This window comes from Sapajus apella, unplaced genomic scaffold (genome assembly GCF_009761245.1).
Source record: "Sapajus apella isolate SASKATOON/1434 unplaced genomic scaffold, GSC_monkey_1.0 scaffold21, whole genome shotgun sequence".
NCBI lineage: Eukaryota > Metazoa > Chordata > Mammalia > Primates > Cebidae > Sapajus > Sapajus apella.
Window position 1 is genome coordinate 4,358,345 of NW_022436961.1, and position 5,614 is coordinate 4,363,958.

The 5,614-nt window shown below is 34.4% G+C and overlaps 1 long non-coding RNA gene across 1 annotated transcript; it reads left to right on the top strand.

Moving 5' to 3' along the window:
• Positions 1 to 641: 641 nt before the first annotated feature.
• Positions 642 to 5,064, top strand: LOC116558302. The gene is made up of 3 exons (XR_004271952.1): positions 642 to 654; positions 2,940 to 2,947; positions 4,456 to 5,064. It is a non-coding gene; the product is annotated as an uncharacterized LOC116558302 (long non-coding RNA).
• The last annotated feature ends 550 nt before the right edge of the window (positions 5,065 to 5,614 follow it).

The following is a 5,614-nucleotide window of genomic DNA, read 5'->3' on the forward strand; positions in this document are numbered from 1 at the left end:
TCACTTGAGGATAGGCTCAATAATTCTGCTAATCTGGGTCAGGATTGCTCAATGGCCAGATGTTGGCTAATCTAGGAGGGGATGAATACAGAATCTTGGCTGTGAACCATGTTTTCTCTCTTCCAGCCAGCTGGCCCAAGGATATTTTCATGGGGATGGCAGACACAAAATGGCAAGCAAAAAGTATGAGAGCTTTTTCAAGCCTCTTTAGTTCTCAGTCAACATCTCTTTGGCCAAGGTGAGTCACATAGCCACAGGGTGGACTACATAATTCATGGGGTCCATGGTTAAATAAAAATGTAAAGCCTTGGCCGGGCGCGGTGGCTCACGCCTGTAATCCCAGCACTTTGGGAGTCCGAGGCGGGTGGATCACAAGGTCAAGAGTTCGAGACCATCCTGGTCAACATGGTGAAACCCCGTCTCTACTAAAAATACAAAAAATTAGCTGGGCATGGTGGCACGTGCCTGTAATCCCAGCTACTCAGGAGGCTGAGGCAGGAGAATTGCCTGAACCCAGGAGGCAGAGGTTGCGATGAGCCGAGATCGCGCCATTGCACTCCAGCCTGGGTAACAAGAGCAAAACTCCGTCTCAAAAAAAAAAAAAAATGTAAAGCCTTTCATTCAGCAATACCCAGAATCTGGTAATACAATATTGTGCCAGAATTCATTATCCAGAAACTTTGCACCTAAATTCAAAATATTTTTTAGTTTTCTTTTCTAGAAAATTCTCTGTTTTTTTTTTTAAAGATATTTATTTTTGGCCAGGTACAGTGACTCACACCTGCAATCCCAGTACTCTGGGAGGCTGAAGCAGTCGAGTCACTTGAGGTCAGGAGTTCAAGACCAACCTGACCAACATGGTGAAACCCTATCTCTACTAAAAATACAAATATTAGCCAGGCGTGGTGGCATGCACCTGTAATCCCAGCTACTTCGGAGGCTGAGGCAGGAGAACCGCTTGAACACAGGAGGCGGAGGTTGCAGTGAGCCGAGATCACACCACTGCACTCCAGCCTGGGCAACAGAGTGAGACTCTGTTTTAAAAATATATGTGTGTGTGTGTGTGTGTGTGTGTGTGTGTGTGTGTGTGTGTGTGTGTGTACATGTATTTTTAATTAAATTGGCAAATTATAGTTGTGTAGTTGTATGTAAGATAAATCGTATATACTGTTGGTGAGAATGAATACTAGTATAGCCACTATGGAAAACAGTATGGTGTTGTCTCAATAAACTACAAATAGAAGTACCATATGATCAGCAATCCCACTACTATGTGTTTATCCATAGGAAAGGAAATCAATGTACTGAAGAGACGTTTCCACCCCCATGTTTATTGTAACACTTTTCACAATAGCCAAGATATGGAATCAACCTAGGTGTCCAACAATAGACGAATAGATAAAAAATGTGTGGTACATATGCACAATGAAATATCATTCAGCCATAAAAAGGAATAAAATCCTTTCATTCAAGGCAACATAGAAGGAACTGGAGGACATTTTGTTATGTGAAATAAGCCAGGAACAGAAAGTTAAATACCACATGTTCAAATTCATATGTAGAAGCTAAAAAAAGTTGACCTAATAAAAGTAAAAGAGTAGCACAGAGGGTACTACAGACTGGAAAGAGTAAGGAGAAGGGAGGGAAAGGGAGAGATGTGTCAAAGGATACAAAATTATAGCTAAATGGGAGGACTAAGTTCTAGTGTTCTGTATCAGTGTAGTATGAATATAGCTAACAATATACCGTGTAGTTTCAAATAGCTAGAAGGAGGATATTAAATACTCCCAACCCAAAGAAATGATAGATGTTCGAGATGATGGATATCTAATTACCCTAATGTGATCACTATATATTCTATGTATATAACTGTGTACCCCATATGTGTACAGTATCAATTAACATATTTAGAATTTAAAATTGTATTAAAAGGAACCTCCAGACAGCAATGGCAAAGCATTAAACTAGGTGCAGCACCCTTTTAACCATATGGAATCTTGCTAGCATGAAGCTGGCCATACACAGCTAAACTCAGTTCCATGGGCTAGGGATGCAGAGATTGGGGAAGGTGCATAAACACCCCTATTGATGATAAGAACTTCAACGTTGCATGGCAAGGAGTGAAGATACAGGTAATTGTAAAGAATTGATGCTACTTCAGTGGTACACCATGTTAACATAATAAGTGATATAGTTCAATATACAGCATTGTACCATTCAGGCCTATTAAATGTAATGCTAAAACATGATTTTTATAGTATATGGATGAATAAAGGTAAAAATATGATACAGAAGACCACATGTAATGTCATAATTGCAGTTATCACTGGAAAATGAAAGAAGTGAACAGGTCTGGGAAGGAGAATAATGAGATTTCTGTAATATTGTCATGTACAGTTTTTGTTTTAAATATGTAGACAAAATGCCTGCATATGCAACATTCATAATAATGATCAAAGTGTTTATATTATTCTCTGAATTATCCTTTTTCATTTTTAATCCTTCTATAAAAGCTAAGGAAATACAAAAAAATTGTGGGAAAACAATGTAAGTAGCCTCATGTGTAAAAATCCAAACAACTGATAAATGTTTAGGAAAAGTATTTAGGAAAAGACAAGCTGAAGTTGAGATAAAATATTTTAGCATACCATGCATATTTTCAAAAATGTAAATTGTTATTGTCTTTTCAGAAAGTAGTTTGGAAATACATATCAAAATCTTAATGTACTGGTCAGGCACGGTGGCTCACACCTGTAATCCTAGCACTTTGGGAGGTCAATGCGGATGGATCACTTGAGGTCAGGAGTTTAGGAGCAGCTTGACCAACATGGTGAAACTCCATCTCTACTAAAAATACAAAAATTAGCCAGGCATGGTGAGGCACACCTGTGGTTCCAGGGATTCGGGAGGCTAAGGCAGGAGAATTGCCTGAACCCCAGAGGCAGAGGTTGCAGTGAGACGAGATCACACCACTGCACTAAAGACTGTGTGACAAAGAGAGAATCTGTCCCCCACACGCTCCCCCCAAAATTTTAATATACTATAGAATGTGAATAATAAATAATGCCTGCCTTAAAGGTTGTTAAAATTAAATCATTTAGTACATGTAAATTGTTTATAAATATGTCTCGCAAACTGTATTGTTCTCAGTAAATAATTACTTTTATTGTTATCTATTGTAATTATTATTACTTATTGATACAGAAACCTATTTATTGGTATCCAGTCTAAGAAACAAAAGCTCTAGTATACAAGAGTATATGTACAATGATGCTTATTGCAGGGCCCTATAATGACAATCCCTGGAAATACCTTAATTAATATTACATACTATGGAATATTATCTATTAAACTATGAGTTATATATACACATACAAAAAATGAATAATATTAATTATAAAATACAACTTCTAAGTTCAAAACACAATATCTGTTTGTGAAAAATCAATCTTTTTTGGAGGTTCCTATGTGTTTTCTTTAAAGGAAAGATGGAATTTAGAATGAATAATTATAGAAAGATATATACAAGAATACAAATCCTGTGTTTCTCAACAGAAGGAAAGTAGTAAGAGTAGACTTTTAAAAAGCATATACTGTAGAAAAATTAAGTAAAGTGCACAATATCAAGAAAAATGATTAAAATTATAATAATATGTAAAATGACAAGTGCAGATGAACAAAATAAAACATGAAAAAATCCCCATAATTATTGCAATTCTGGTTACATTTTTAAAAGTTACATAATTTTCTTTTATCACATATACATTAAGATTTACACCTTTAAGTTGGAATTTGGCTCAAATATTTGATTTAAAATAAAAACATGAAGACCTAAAATTATAGTCTGACAAGAATCACAAGGAGGATATAATATTTTAAATGAATATATTATTCATATTCTTATTTAAGTTCAATTTAGTATTGTGATTATAAAAGTTTCACAAACTAAAAATAACTGTTTGAAAAGAATGGCCACTTACTGTTTTTCAAGATGGAGAGTGTATATTTTCCCAACAATTTTGATGACATAAATGACCGGTAGCAAAGTATTCAGAGAGAATTTAATTATTGGCAATTCCAGCTTCTCACAGGTGAAAAGCTATAATTTCAGAAATGTAGGTACTCTTTCATATAGATATAGATTATACCCTACATGCCTAAAATCATAGATACATGTGTAAGTATAGTTTTGCTATTGTTCAGTCTTGGAATCTATGACAGAATTAATCATAGTCAAAAGTACACAAAATCAAGTGTCTAAATCTATTTCAACAAGAAAAAAACTACGATAAGAAGAGACAAAGAAGATCACTATGTAACGATAAAGGAGTCAATTCATCAGGAATATATAACAAATTTAAATACGTATGCATCCAGCCTTGCAGCATCCAGGTATATAAGGCAAATATTATTAGAGTGAAAGAGAGATAAACTCCAATATGATAAAATTTGGAGACTTCAACATCCCACTTTCAGCATTAGATAGATCTTCCAGACAGATAATCAACAAAGAAGCATAAGACTTAATCTGTACTATGGACTAAATGGATCAAATAGATATTTACAAAAAAATTCATCCAATGGTGACAAAATGCATCTTTTTCTCCTCAAGAATAGATCATATGTTAGCTCACAAAGCAAGCCTTAAAACATTCAGAAAATTGAAATAATATCAAGCATCTACTCTGACCACAATGGAAGGAAACTAGAAACTAATAACGAGGAATTTCGGGAACTATTCAAATTCATGGAAATTGGACAATCTACTCCTGAATAACCAGTGGGTCAATAAAGAAATTAAGAGGGGAATTGGAAAGCTTGAAACAAATGGTAATGAAAATGCAACATACCAAAACCTGAGATAAAGAAAAAGCACTACCGACAGGGAAGTTTATAGCTATTAGTGCCTACATTAAAAAAAGAGGAAAAACTTCAAATAAACAATCTAACAATACATTTGAAAGAACTAGAGAAGCAACAGTAAAGCAAACCCAAAACCAGTAGAAGAAATAATGAAGATCAGAGCAGAAATAAATGAAATAGAAATAAAGGAAGTGATACAAAATATCAATGAAACAAAAGTTGGTCTTTTGAAAACTAAAACAAAATAGACAAATAGACAAACTTTTAGTCAGACTAAGAAAAAAAGAGAAGATCTAAGTAAATAAAATTTTAAAAGGACACATTACAACCAATACTACAGAAATTCAAAGGATCATTAGTGGCTATAAATAACTACTAATGCCAATAAATTGAAAAATCTAGAAGAATGGACAAACTCATAGTCACATAAAAACCCACCAATATTGAGTCTGTTCACAAAACGTGAACAGACCCAAAACAAGAAACAAGATTGAAGTGGTAATAAAATGTCTCCTATTAAAGAAAATCCTGAGACCCAATGGGTTCACTTCTGAATTCTACCAAGCATTTCAAGAAGAACTGATACCAATCCTACTCAAAACTATTTGAAAAAATAGTGGGGGAGGGAATACTTCCAAACATATTCTATAAGGTGAATATCATCCTGATTATCAAAAAGACAAATAACATAAAAAAAAAAAACTATGGGTCAATATCTCTGATGAATATTAATGAAAATTCCTCAATGAAA